Source organism: Aegilops tauschii, unplaced genomic scaffold, assembly GCF_002575655.3.
Source record: "Aegilops tauschii subsp. strangulata cultivar AL8/78 unplaced genomic scaffold, Aet v6.0 ptg000355l_obj, whole genome shotgun sequence".
Classification (NCBI taxonomy): Eukaryota; Viridiplantae; Streptophyta; class Magnoliopsida; order Poales; family Poaceae; genus Aegilops; species Aegilops tauschii.
The window spans coordinates 13,614-29,427 of NW_027332603.1; the positions used below are offsets into that span (position 1 = coordinate 13,614).

A 15,814-nucleotide genomic window follows, 5' to 3' on the forward strand; every position below is an offset into this window, starting at 1 on the left:
TGCCATTAGTGTTTCTTGACTCTTTTTTCGGAAGCAAGGGGAAAAATAATGCCTAAATTCTAAACGAAAGTAGAAGTTCAAGGCCTAATTAATTTAATTATCTCTTCCATTCCAGGGACCCGAGAATGCCAATATTAGCACGAATCGTACGGAAATGTAACTCGGTATTCAAACAACTATTCAGAGTTCCTAGAGCTCCTTGTACGGCCTGTTGGAAAACCCGCTGTCGGACCTGATTCATTGCCCTTTGTTTTTCAAAATAAAGGGTTTCGTTTTTAGACTTTTCCAATTGTTCCAAACTAATAGAAGTAGCATTAATCAAATTTGCTTTTTCTCGTTCTATCTCAGAGTATCCATTCATTCGATACTCATCCGCTTCTAGTTCGACTTTCTGTAATCGAATCCGAGCTTTTTCGAGTTGCTCAATGGTCCCTCTACGCAATTCTTCTGAATTTCGAATAGTACTCAAGATCCTCTGTTTTCGATTATCTAATAAATCTTTTAATGAAAGTAGATTATTTTGTAAGTTTACAACTTTTATGATCTCTTCCCGAACCAAACATGAATCTTTCGATTCATTTGGCTCTCACGCTCCTTTTTTTTTTTTTCTATAGCTATTTCCATATCTTTTTTTTAAGTAATGAGCCTATCCTCTATCTTCTTTTTTATGTTTATATTTCAATATACCGAAACCTATATAAGACTAGATAAATATTAAGAGGACTCTTCCGCCTAGATAAAAATATATCATGGTCAGCAAAGTTGTTTCTTTATTTTTATTTGCCCTCTAGTTAATAATTTCAATTTCATTAAGAAAAACTAACTAAATAAATGGAAAATGAAAATTAATAGAATTCTTTTTTATTTTTTTTTTTCTTCAAATCCAAAAAATTTCTCTTTTTTATACATAGGTCGTCGATTCGGCATTGGTTAAAAAAGGGCAGGGTGCCCCCTTTTTTTTTTCTAGTAAATAGTTCAAACCATTTTATCGATATGAGTGTTCTATATCAGATAAATTTTACATTAGCTATTTCCCGTTTAAATTCGGTACTAATACTAATATAGTTGTAGAAAGAGTACCTCTTTTTGCCTGGACTTCAAGCAGTTTAGCTTTAACCGTGTTAATGGTCTCACATTCTTGGTTTATAGAGAATCAAAGTTGATTTACCAATGAGTCGCGAAATGCTATGGTTCTTCCATATGATTTCTGAATTTATTCAGAAGTAATTCGTCGAGATCGTGCACCCTTTTCTTATTTATCCGAAAAATACTAAAAAATATTATAAAGTGCAGCCGGATAGATCCAATCTATTCTTGAAATAGACAACTCGCACACACTCCCTTTCCAAAAAAAATCAAAACACCAACCACTACAGTTAGATTTATTAGATTTGTTGCTAAAATATCGGTATTAAGCCCGAAACTGCCAGCGGATGGCCAGTGAGCTAAAAAAACGAAAGAATGGGTTACATTTTTCATATGCTCTCCTCTTATAGATAGGACGAACAAAGAACAAAGTTTTTCGATCACTTACTTCGCTCGCCCTTTTTTGATCGGTTTTTTTAATGCAAATAGATTCAATCTAGTAATTTCTTTTAGATTAAGTCTTACGTCTTGTTTGACCGGTGAAAGACTTCCTTTGTTGAAATGTTCTGTTCCCAAAATTCCTAAAATAAAAGGAAAAAACTTTCCACTTTCCTAAACTAAGGACGGGAAATAAGAAGGTGAGCATATCTTCTAAATTAATAATACTCAACTCAGCCCTTCCTAGAATGGGGTATTATCTGTCCCGATAAATAGATAATTCCAGGAGTAATAAATAGGAGTAAATTAAATAAAGTATTGATATAATTGGAATTGCGGAAGCAAATACCAATTTACTAAAAAAAGAAAAAAGTATCTAATCGAAATCGAAAGAATTTTTTTTTAAGATTAAACAAAAGGGTTCGCAAATAAAAGCGCTAGTGCCACAACTAGTCCATAAATTGTTAAAGCTTCCATAAAAGCTAGACTAAGCAATAAAGTACCTCGTATTTTACCTTCTGCTTCTGGCTGTCTCGCAATACCTTCTACAGCTTGTCCTGCAGCAGTACCTTGACCAACTCCAGGTCCAATAGAAGCAAGCCCTACGGCCAATCCAGCAGCAATAACAGAAGCAGCAGCAATTAGTGGATTCATGGTGAGTAGTTCCTCGTGTCAAAAAAAAGAAATGGTTAAGGATACAATCAACCAATAAATTCTTACTTCTAAGCTCTATTGGGGAGAAGTAAAGTAACTAAAAAGTACAAATTGAAATCAAATTGAAATGATAATGTGAATTGTCCGAACTACATAGAAGGGAATTCCATATCCATATATCGGATTAGATAATGAATCTAACCTAGGAATATATAATATAATATCCTATATATATATACATTTGTTTCTTCTATTTTGTTTGCATATTTTCTCATTTTCTATTGAATCGGATTCTAAAATCATTGCTTAAAGTGGAAACCCGCATAAAAGAGGACTCCACTTATAGACATTAAGGATATTATAGTATAGATCTAGCCTGACTCCACCCTCCTTAATGCATATATACTTTGAAAATTCCATAATATAGTCTATTCTCTCTCCTACAACTCTAGGCTATATATTCATACGCATTTCTAACTATTTTTTTGCAACCAAGCAGATTATCTGGAACCATGCATGAATTGAGCTAAGCTGCAAAAAAAAATACTATTTCCAAAAAGAGTCAATTCAATGATGACCCTCCATGGATTCACCTATATAGGCTGCGGCTAATGTTGCAAAAATAAGAGCTTGAATACCGCTTGTAAATAATCCAAGAAACATGACCGGTATAGGGATTACTAAGGGGACTAAAGAAACAAGAACAACAACGACTAATTCATCCGCCAATATATTCCCGAAAAGTCGAAAGCTAAGCGATAATGGTTTTGTGAAATCTTCTAGGATGTTAATTGGTAAAAGGATTGGAGTTGGTTTAATATATTTCTCGAAATAGCTCAATCCTTTTTTGCTAAGACCAGCATAAAAATATGCCGCTGACGTGAGTAAAGCTAAAGCAACAGTAGTATTTATATCATTCGTGGGCGCTGCTAATTCCCCATGGGGTAACTCTATAATTTTCCAAGGTAAAAGAGCACCCGACCAATTCGAAACAAAAATAAAAAGGAACATAGTTCCAATAAAGGGAACCCAGGGACCATATTCTTCTCCAATCTGAGTTTTGCTCAAGTCTCGAATAAACTCAAGGACATATTCAAAAAAATTCTGACCGTCGGTCGGGATGGTTTGTGGATTCCGAACAGCTATGACAACTGAACCTAGCAAGATAGTAATTACGACCCAAGAAGTGATGAGTACTTGGGCATGAATTTGGAAACCTCCTATTTGCCAATAGAAGTGTTGGCCTACTTCTACACCCGATATATCGTATAACCCCTTGAGTGTTTTAATGGAACAAGGTATAATATTCATATTGTCCTCTGATAAAAATTGAACTTCAAAAAAGGAATTCTTTTGATTCAACCATCTCTTTCTCAACTCAGCAACTTGAAGTATTAATCTTATATTTAGGATACCAAGAAAGCACATCAGATCATAATATATATCAATACCCTCTAATATATATCAATATTCCCCTTCTTTTTTCTATGCAAAAAAAATTCTATGCAAAAAAAAAGATATAGTAAAGTAAGTGATTCCATAAATTTACGCAGTTGCCCAAGAATTCACTATATATTCTTAATCAACGATTTCTTATATAGAGAACGGCCCTCACAAATTGAAAATACTAATTTGTTAAGAATCAATCGAATTGAAGTCATAGTGTCATCGTTGGCTGGAATCGATATATTCGCGAGATCCGGGTCACAATTTGTATCGACTAAAGAAATAGTAGGAATCCCCAAAATGGCACATTCCCGAAGAGCTATATACTCTTTTTGCTGATCAAGGACGATCACAATGTCTGGCAATCTCGTCATATATTTGATCCCGCCGAGATACCTTTGCAAGGTAGATAATTTTCTCTTCAAGATTGCCACATCTCTTTTTGGGAGATGGTGGAATTTTCCCATTTTTTCTTCTGCTCTTAAGTCTCTAAATTGAGAAAGTCTAGTTTTCGTAATCGACCAATTCGTTAACATACCACTGAACCACTTTTTATTAACATAATGACAACGAGCCCTTATTGCAGCTGATGCTACTAAATCTGTTGCTCTTTTTTTGGTACCAACAATTAAGAAACTTTTTCCCTGACTTGCTGCATCAAAAACTAAATCACAAGCTTCTGATAAAAAACGAGCCGTTCTAGCGAGATTTATAATATGAGTACCTTTACGCTTTGCCGAAATGTAAGGGGCCATTTTAGGATTCCATTTCTTAATACCATGACCAAAATGAACTCCTGCTTCTATCATCTCTTTCAAATTAATGTTCCAATATCTTCTTGTCATTTTTTCCACACTTCCTTTTTTTTTTAACCCTACCATTCCATTACGGAATTTAGTTCTTTTTGAAGATTAAGAAAGATCCGAAATAGCTTGAAATAAAAAATATTTTTTATGTATCCTTAAATGATATAGGGTTAAATGTTAAATGGGGGTTCTTATGTCTCATAAAAATTGTTTGTTACGTCAGAATCTGAAGAAACTAATTCTGTATGGAGAAACAAAAAATCTCTCATTTCCGACGCGAATAGATTTTTTTTTTTTATTTCGAAATAAAGGTTCTTGTCTTGTGGGGAACGATGCACAAATTTTTGGAATCCGGTACCAACAGGTATAATCCCCCCCAGAACTACGTTTTCTTTCAAGCCTTTCAACCAATCAATGCGACCTCGTAGGGCAGCTTTTGCTAAAACTCGAGCAGTTTCTTGAAAACTTGCTTCAGATATGAAACTTTGGGTATTTAGGGAAGCCCTTGTTATTCCCAATAAGATTGCCCGATAATAGATCGATTCATCCAAAGCTCGTCCTGCTCGTTCCGCTCGCAATAGTCCGATTAATTCCCCAGGCGAAAAAACATTAGACATTCCATCTTCGGAAACCCGCACTTTTGATGTTACTTGGCGTATAATAATCTCTATATGTCTATTATGGATCTGTACCCCTTGGGATCGATAAACCTTTTGGATTTTATTAACCAAAGAGATACGACTTTGGGCTATGGTTAGCTCAGCTCCAATCAAGAATCCCCAAGGGACCCCAAGAATTCTTGGTATACGCTCATTCCAATCCTCAATTCTCCTTTCGAGATTCGGGGATAATGAATCAATTGAACGCGCTTCAAAGATTTGTTCCACTTTTGGAAGACCTTGCGTTATGTCACTAGATCTCGATTTTTCATATATAAACGTAACTAACCTATCTCCCTTGTAAAGGATTTCTCCATAATGACCATTAACAGTTGCTCCTGTAGTGGCCAAATAAGGTTTAGCTGCTCTTATAACAAAGGAATTCATATTTACAATGAAAATTTGACCGGATTTTTTTATGTGCGATTTAAATAGACATACATTTTCACAAATAAATTGTCCAAGGTGAATTATTGCCAATGTCTCTTCCCAAGAATCATGATGGACAAAGTGACAATTCAAAAGGAATGGATCCAACATTATGTTACTATCGAAATTAGAAATCCTTTTATTTTCATCTATTAAAGAGTATTTAAGTTCTTGAAGTACTTGGAAGGTTTGTTTTAAATTGTCAACGAACAAATATTTTTTTAACAGGATTTTATTATGCGTTAGTAAATAGTAAGATGAAGAAAAATGCGATATACTAGCTACAATAGCGCCTAAGGGCCCAAAAATTTCTCGAATAGGAATTCTAGGATTCCATTCTTTTATCGCATTGGGATGTTTTGAATTCTTGAATAAACCAATTCGAGAACAGTTGGATGCCGACAAAATCATCAAAGAGTGGTATTCTTTATTTCGATTCAACAAAGTGCCAATAGCTTCTGGATGTTGGCTAAGTGATTCAATCTTCGCCTTGGAATAAAAAGAATTGATATTGGCGCGATCTAACCTATTATGGGGAATCGGTCCTGCACTTGTCCTACCATACCTTTTTCGTGTATACGAAATAGTGGACTTGACTAACTCAATTCTTAGGAAATCGCGAATAAGATCATTTGCTCTTACCTCAACAAGGGAAGCACCAGCCTTTTCTTTTTCTTCTTGTTCCCAATTCACTACTAAGCAAGTTCTAACAAATTGACTATTTGTGTGATAAATTCTTTGAGTTAACTTGCTATTTTCATGAGAAATAAAATTGACAAGTCGAATTTGGAGATTATTTTCTTCTTGCAAGAGATCCTGCGGGAAAAGTGTTGCTAAATTTCTTCCTTCGTCCATTTCATATGCCACTGTAGGGCGAACGGAAACAAAATACTTTTCCTTGCTCTTGAGAATTTTTTTCCGTTGAACATAGACCCAATTTTTCCTTTTTTTTGATTCCTTAGAATCTTTTTTTTGTCTTTCTGGCGGTATCAAACAGCCACCTAATATCTTATCCGCCTCTTCAGGAAAATGAATATCTCCGGAAAATATTTTGAGTTCCGTATGGCTTTTTTTTCTCTTCACTCGGACCAGTCCGCCTAGTCGACTTCTTGTATTTTTTGTGAGTTGTGTATCCACTCCAATAATACTATTGTCAAGTATCTTTAGGGATGAAGATCTCGGCAAGATATGAAGTTCTTGAAGAATGAAAAAAAACCGATCTACTTCTTTTTGGTATTTTAGACTAAATTCTTTTGTTCCTCGATGCTCAATCAAACCCTCTTTTTTTAAGATGGAATCTTCCTCTGGGCTCTCGTATTCGTCCTCTGAATCTTCTTCTGAGTCTTCCTCTAAAGTACCATATTTTTCCTCTGCGCTTTCCCCGGGGCTGCCATATTCGTCTTCTGAGTCTTCCTCTAGAGTTCCATATTCGTCCTCTTGGGTCCTATATTTGCTCTCTGGGCTCCCATATTCCTCTTCTGAGTCTTTCTCTAAAGTCCTATATTCGTTCTCTGGGTTCCCATATTCGTTTTCTGGGCTCCCATATTCGTCTTCTAGGGTTTCATATTCGTATTCGTCTTCTAGGATTCCATATTTAGATTCTTCTAGGGTTTCATATTCATATTCGTCCTCTCGGGTCCTGTATTCGTCTTCTAGGGTCTCATATTCCTCTTCTGAGTCTTCCGCTCGAGTCCTATATTCTTCTTCTAGGGTCCTATATCTAAATTTAACAATTCCTGAACCCTTTTTATCTTTTCTGTATCGGGGATCGTCAAAATAAGCAAAAATAGTATTTCTACGTAAAACACCCATAAGGGGGATTTCAATCGAAATCCCAAAACAGGATATTAGTTCTTTCTCTTGTTCTTGATGATATTGTAATGGAATGACGAACCTATTTCTTCGCTTTTTCGCCAACAAATCTGAATTATCTTGAAAAATAGAAGGATAGATAAAATTCCAATGGCCATTGGACATGATTCGATCCGACGTTGAATAATCAAGAATTTCCCTATCTTTTTTACCATAAGTATTCATTTGATCTTGATCCTTGTGGAGTGAAAAAGACGCTATACTGGATCTGCACATACTTACTGACAATATCCATAAATGGCTTGTTTTTGGTAATCGGCGAAGATTACCATATTGATATTCGGGCGCATGGTAAACATCAGTACTCCAGTGCATTTCGCCGTCTGATTCAGAATAAATATGCTTTTGTACCCTTTCTTTAAAATGTAAAGTGGACGTTCCGGCACGAATCTCCGCAATTACTTGTTCGGATTTTACATATTGATCATTTTGCACTAGAATCAAGCTTTTTGAGGGAATATTCACACTATATAGAATATCTTGACTCTGAATAGTTACATGCAAGTCTATATAACATAGAAAAGCAGGCTGCCCATGACGGGTACGTGTGGGGTGAACCAAATTCTCATTGAATTTTATTTTTCCATTCGAAGGGGATCGTACAAGGTCGGCAGTACCCCCTGTGAATACTCCGCCAGTATGAAAAGTTCTTAATGTTAGTTGAGTCCCTGGCTCCCCAATTGATTGACCCGCAATAATACCTACGGCTTCTCCCAATTCGACCAGATCACTATGAGTAGGACTCCGGCCATAGCATAATTGACAGATCCAAGAAGTGCTTCGGCAAGTAAAGGGGGTTCTAATATATATTGGTTGTGCTCGAAATGGTTGTGCTCGAAAGGCAGTTATGAATCGATTGACTAATCCAATTCCAATATCTTGATTTCGCGCGGCAATGCATCGTGAACCGATATATATATCGTCTGCTAATACACGACCAATTAGTGTTTGGACAAAAAGTTTTTCCGTCATCCCATTTTGAGGACTTACAGAAATACCTCGGATAGTACCACAATCTCTTCTACGCACAATAATATGTTGAACTACTTCAACAAGTCTACGTGTAAGATATCCAGCATCTGCTGTTCGCACAGCAGTATCTACAACCCCTTTGCGGGCTCCATAGCAGGAAATTATATATTCTGTCAAAGAAAGTCCCTCGCGTAAATTGCTTTGAATAGGTAAATCAATCATTTGTCCTTGAGGGTCCGACATTAATCCTCTCATACCTACTAATTGGTGTACTTGAGATGCATTTCCTCTGGCTCCTGAAAAAGACATTAGATAGACTGGATTAGAAGGATCCGTTATCCGAAAATTTGAATTCATTTCTTGTTTCAAATATTCACTTGTCGCATACCATATCTCAACAGATTGGCGTAATTTTTCTACCGCGTGTACAGCCCCATAATAATAGTGTTTCTCCAAAAGAAAACTCTGTTGTTCCGCGTCTTGGACTAACCATCCCTTAGAGGGTATTGTTAAAAGATCCTCGATTCCTAACGAAATCGATGTAGTAGTGGCTTGATGGAAGCCCAGAGTCTTTAGTTGATCCAGTATATGGGATGTATATCCCATTCCAAAATGATCTATTAATCTGCTAATAAGTCGTTTCATACCAGTTCCGTCTATCTCTTTATTATGAAAGACCAGATTGGCCCGTTCCGCCATACATAAGTACCCCCTTTTCGGCTGAGTAGGATTCGACAATTGCTGAGTAGGATTCGACAATGGGCCTGAGTCAGTGATTCGAAAATTTAATTAACTTGCCTCAATCTCAATCTGGATTCGCGTGGCAAATAATGATGATACTAGGGAAATCGGAATGCCCCCCGAAAGGGGAGGGGCATCGCCGAATCTAACTTTCTTTCTTGTTTAGGTAGTGTATGAATAGGCCTGACTAAATCCTTGTATGGCTTCCTCTATTTCTCTATAAAAAGAAATATGACCAAGAGTGGTTCGAATGTATATCGAACGAATTTCTTTTTTTCTATTTCCCATTATTAGATAGTGGGCATAAATCTCATGATAAGTCCCCAAAGATTCATATTGAACTTCAATCGGAACTTCTCTTGACCCAATGACGCGTTGATCCAGGTTCCATCGTAGCCACAAGGGACTATCTAAACTGATTAGTTTTTGTCTATAAGCTCCCAGTGCATCATAAGAACTAGAAAAATGGGGTTCTTTATCTTTCCTATATTTAGAATTATTATTATTATTGTAATTTACTTTTAGATTTGGGTAGTTTCTGCAACTATTATATCTATTTGCACAAATACCTCGACGCTTTCCAATCGTTAATACATAAAGCCCGATAAGCATGTCTTGGGTTGGTACGCAAATAGGATCCCCAATAGCGGGAGATAAGAGATTCATATGAGAAAACATAAGTAAACGGGCTTCTGCCTGAGCTTCCAAGGATAAAGGTAGATGAACAGCCATTTGATCTCCATCAAAGTCCGCATTGAAACCCTTACACACTAATGGGTGTAAAGAAATAGTACGCCCCTCTACTAAAGTGGGTTGAAAGGCCTGTATGCCTAATCTATGCAGGGTAGGTGCTCTATTTAACAGTACAGGATGTCCCCGCATAACTTCTTGAAGTATTTCCCATACAATGGGTTCTTTTTCCCAAATTTTCCTTTTAGCAATCCTTACATTAGAAGTGGCGCGTTTCGTGATTAAATCGCGAATTACAAATAGCTGAAAAAGCTTTATTGCTATCTCTAGAGGTAATCCACATTGATGTAATGAAAGCGAAGGACCCACAACAATGACAGAACGCCCCGAGTAATCGACCCGTTTCCCAAGCAGAGTCTCGCGAAACCTTCCCTCTTTACCTTCAATTACATCTGAAAGTGATTTGTATACTTTATTGTGACCATCCCTCGTCGGTTGCCCGCGGGACCCACTATCAAGAAGTGTATCCACGGCTTCTTGTACCAATTTTTCCTGGCACATTACTAAATCTGCTGGCGCTAATTCACTTCTTTTTAATAGATAGGCAAGATTGTTGTTCCGACGGATAACTCTCTTATAAAGTTCATTAATGTCTGAAGTCACTACTTTATCTCCAGACCTATAAACAATAGGTCTCAATTCGGGAGGAAGAACCGGTAATAAGCACAAAACCATCCATTCTGGTTCTACATTTGTTTGAATAAAATGTTTCGCCAATTGCATGCGTCTAATCAAAAAAACTTTTCTTATTCGTCTTTTTCTATCTTCCCACTCATCTCCACTATACCCCTCGTCTTCTAATTCCTTCCATTCGACCAAAGAATTCTCTATAATAATTCGCAAATCCAAATCTGCTAATTGTTCTCTAATAGCACCTGCTCCTGTCGCAATTTCCCGATTTCGAAATGTTGCAAAGCCTGGGGTAGAAAAAAAGGGAGAAATGCTGTGGTTACAGGATGCAATTTCCTCTTCGAATAAACCTCGTAATCGTAAAAAAGTGGGTTTTTTAGTGCTGGGCCTAGCAAAAGAGAAATCGCCGTATACTAGGCCCTCCAACTTCTTAAGAGGTTTATCTAAAAGATTCGCGATATAACTAGGAAGACCTTTCAAATACCACACATGAGTCACGGGACATGCGAGTTTGATGTATCCCATTTGATATCTTCGTATCCGAGAATCCACAAATTCTACCCCGCATTTTTGGCAAAATCTTTCGTCTTCGTTTTCAGCTCCGCTCGCTCGAGAATTGCCACAAGCGCAAATCCCGCTTTTTATGGGTCCAAAGATTCTTTCGCAAAACAATCCATCTTTTTCTGGTTTATCGGTTTTATAATGAAAAGTAGAGGGCCTTGTGACTTCGCCAACGACTTCTCCATTAGGTAGGTTTTTGTTAGCCCAAGCCTTTATTTGTTGAGGGGAAACGAGTCCAATTTGAAGTTGTTGATGTTTATATTGGTCAATCATAAAATAGAAATAAGAAAAGAATTTATATTTATTCCGATCAAACTTCCTCCCTATTAACCTGGAAGTTCTTTTCAGATACAAGGAAATGATTCAGTTCTAGAGCCAAAGATCGTAGTTCTCGAACGAGCACTCGAAAAGATTCTGGAGGATCCTCATGATTAGGTATTCTTTTTCCCCAGATCGTAGCATTAAGTATTTCTTGGCGAGCTATAAGATGGTCAGATTTATAAGTAAGTATCTCTTGTAAAATATGAGCAACACCAAATCCTTCTAAAGCCCAAACTTCCATTTCTCCTACTCGTTGTCCCCCTTGCTTGGCTCTTCCTCTAACCGGTTGTTGTGTAACAAGTGAGTAGGGCCCAGTAGAACGCCCATGAATTTTCTCATCAACTTGATGAATTAATTTTAAGATATAGGACTTCCCTATTAGAACAGGTTGCTCAAAGGGGTCGCCTGTTCTTCCATCAAATATTCTGCTTTTTCCCGGGTACTCGGGTTCAAATACCCATGGGTTTTTTGTTTCTTTACTGGCTTCATATAATTCTGAAAACACAAGTTTTCTTGAAGCCTCTTGCTCATATCTCTCATCAAAGGGTGCTATTCTATAATGTTTCTTTAGCAGATCCCCCGCTAATCCGAGCGAGCTTTCAAATATTTGTCCCACATTCATTCGGGAGGGTACTCCTAAGGGATTGAAGACCATATCAACGGGTGTTCCATCTTGCAAATAGGGCATATCTTGCCTAGGCAAAATTTTGGAAATGATCCCTTTATTCCCATGTCTTCCGGCTACTTTATCCCCAACTTTGATTTCACGTTTCTGTAAAATATATACACGAACCATTATGTCGAGCGGGTCCCTTTGGATCCATTTCACATCGATAACGCGCCCTCTTCCACCTATAGGTAATTTCAGAGAAGTTTCTTTTGAAGTGGAAACCTCAAGGCCAAATATGGCCCGTAATAATCCAGCTTCCGCGATATAAGATGATTCGCTCGCTATCTGAGGCGTTAATTTACCTACTAAAATATCACCAGTTTCTACCCAGGATCCCAACCTAACAACTCCATTTCTGTCCAAATTGCGGAGTAAATGTTCTTCTAGATGTGGTATTTCTTTAGTGATTTTTTCAGCGGAGCCCTGGCTTGTCGTATCCGTCTGAATTTCATATTTCCGGATGTGAAAAGAGGTATAAATATCTTCATATACCAAACGTTCGCTAATTAGTACTGCGTCTTCAAAATTGTAACCTTCCCATGGCATATAAGCTACTAATACGTTTTTTCCTAAAGCAAGTTCGCCCCCAACTGTAGCAGCTCCTTCTGCTAAAATTTGTCCTTTTTTAATGGATTTACCCCGTGGAACCCGGGGTTTTTGGTGCATACAAGTATTTTTGTTAGAGCGACGGTGGTTAACTAAAGGAATACTTATAGTCTTCCCACTACTTGATAAAAGTATCTTATGACTATCAGTAGAAATGATCTTTCCCTCGCGTTCGGCTATAATGGAAACCCTCGAATCTAGAGCTGTTTGGCGTTCCAATCCAGTTCCAACAATGCATTTCTCGGACCGAGAAAGCGGAACTGCTTGGCGCTGCATATTAGAACTCATTAAAGCCCGATTCGCATCATTGTGCTCAATAAAAGGAATGAGAGAACCCCCAATAGAAAAATATTGGAAAGGAAAAATACTTCTAACATGAATCTGTTCCCATGCAATAGTCAAGAATTCTTGACGGTATCTAGCCGGAACAACCTGTTCTTCCTGAATACCTTGATTCAAGGACAAAGAATTTCCTGCTGCTATCATATAATATTCATCTCTATTTGGTGATAGATAAACCACCTGTCTCTCTTTTTTTTCTTTTGCTTTCTCAGCAGATATTTCATAAAACGGACTCTCTATGGATCCCCACAAGTGATCAATTCTCGCATGAATTGCTAAGGATCCAGTAAGTCCAACATTGATTCCTTCAGACGTGTCAATTGGACAAATACGCCCATAGTGACTCGGATGAATATCTCGGCTCCGAAAACTTGCGGTTCTCCCCGTCAACCCTCCAGGACCTAAACAACTCACTTTTCGCCCATGAACAGTTTGTGTCAATGGATTCGTTTGATCAAAAACTTGAGATAACGGGTATGTGCCAAAAAAGGTCTCATAAGTAGTTATTAATAAAATTGAAGTTGAAGTTGGAGTTACCAAAGTTTGGGGAGTCGGTTTCGATTGACGTATGAATACTCTACGAATAGTTTTTTGAACTGCATGTTGTAAACGACCAAGAGCCAATCCGAATTGATCTTGTAACAGATCTGCAACCGAACGAATACGTTTATTTTTCAAGTGATTCATATCGTCATCGTCAAGTATACCCGTTCCAAATTTCATTCCAATCAAATGATCCGTAGCGGCCAATACATCTCGTGGTAACAAGAATGTATTGTTCTGAGGTATATCAAGATTAAGTCTCCGATTCATATTTCGTCGACCAATCCTTCCTAATTCACATTTTTGTTGAAAAAATTTCTTTTGTAATTCCTCGCATAAGGACTCCGAAAATACCAGGTCCCCACCTACACAAGCAAATTGTTGATAAAACTCCAAAATAGCTTTTTCTTTTGACTCAATCCTCTTCTTCTCCTTAGCATTCGGGAAAGACAAGAAAATTTCAGGGTAGGAAACATTATCTAGAATTTCTCTTAGATTCGAACCCATAGCTGATGATAGAACTAGAATAGATATCTTTTGTTTTCTACTCACGCGAGCCCATATCCTTTCTTTTTTATCAATTGCTAATTCCGATCTCCCCCCCCAATCTGATATTATAGTGCCAGTGTAGATAGAAATTCCCTTATGATCTAATTCCGAGCGGTAGTAAATACCAGGACTTAGCAATATTTGATTGATCACAATTCGGTATATTCCATTTATAATAAAGGTTCCTAAGGAATTCATTATAGGAATGTTTCCGATAGAAATGGTTTGCTTTTGCACATCGAAACCAAAAATTAATCTCGCAGATACATATAATTCGGAAGAATAGGTGAGTGATTCATACACAGCATCTCTTTCTTTTATCGAGGGTTCTAGCAATTGATATCCTTTCGCAAATAATTGAAATGCAATTTCGTGATCTGGATCTTTAATTGTTGGAAACTTGTCAAGTTCTTCTGCTAAGGCTTGATTAATGAACCTACAAAATCCCTCGAATTGGATCTGACTAAATCCGGGTATTGTGGACATTCCCTCGTTTCCATTCCGGAGCATCTTAATCTTAAGTTTCCTGTTTATCAAAGAAAAATTCCATTATCAGCTCACTCTTCATCAATCCCTCTGGATCGATCTAGCAATCATGGAATCTATATTCTGTTTACTGAATCACATGAAATTCTAGGGAACTCCACATACGTATTTCATATATGTATTTCATACATATGAATAGAGACCATTTGGACGAAAGTTCGAGTTTGCCAGGGGTACAAATGAAATGAAAATGAATTGATAAAACATTCCTAAAAAAAAAAATTCTGCCACTTATACTTTATGTTATGATATTCTAATCAGATTGGATGGCAAAGATTTCTCATTTTATCTCCTTTCTATGAATGTAATAAAGCCGTAATATAATATACTAGAAAGTTTGACTTTACTTCGATTTAGAATAGCGTGCTTACTTTAATTTCTCAAAATAATTTGAGGGTTCTTTTTTATTTCGGATCGGAGTAGTATAATTACTAGAAAATTCAGTATTTCATTGTGGAATTCTAAAATCAAGTAAGTCCCTTTTTTAAGTACATGCCAATCTAGTTATCCACCTCTCCCCATATCCATGCTTTTCTTTTATCGTAATTTCACTTGGGTAGGCCAAGATAGTAAGGTTATACTCTATATCAGAGCAAATTTCCTTTTTTTATTCAAGATATTTAATTTAATACTTTTAAAAATTAAAGCATGATTCTCCATAGAGATATGTACATAAAGGGGATCTTTGGATAATAATGCTGTTCGGACCTAAAGTTTACCTATACACGGATTAAGCATAAAGTCATACTATTTTATTATGCCATTGAAGGGGGGGGAGATAATACCGATTTAAGAGTAGTTCACTACTGCAATAAAAAAAAGAGAATTCTAGTTAACGGTTCCAATTTATTCTGAATTTTGCAGCCTGTGAATAGAAATCCACTTTTTCTTCTTTTTCATCTCAATAGAAAGAAATGGGAAGTTTTATTGTGTTAACAATGTATGTTTTAAGATAGAATCTATCGAGGAGAATAATAGAAACTGGATCAAAAAAAGCAGGAATAGATTTTTTGAAAAAGATTGGAAAAAAGTAAGTAGAATTATATTCAAAATAAAAGGGGCTTTTCGTAAGAAAACGTGGATGAATACTTGCTGTTTTCTAGATTTTTGATCGGATTTTTTGGCGGCATGGCCAAGCGGTAAGGCAGGGGACTGCAAATCCTTTATCCCCAGTTCAAATCTGGGTGCCGCCT

At 36.9% G+C, this 15,814-nt stretch overlaps 1 non-coding gene across 1 annotated transcript; it reads left to right on the top strand.

Moving 5' to 3' along the window:
- Window positions 1–15,743: 15,743 nt before the first annotated feature.
- On the top strand, window positions 15,744–15,814 carry TRNAC-GCA (transfer RNA cysteine (anticodon GCA)). The gene has a single exon. It is a non-coding gene; the product is annotated as a tRNA-Cys (tRNA).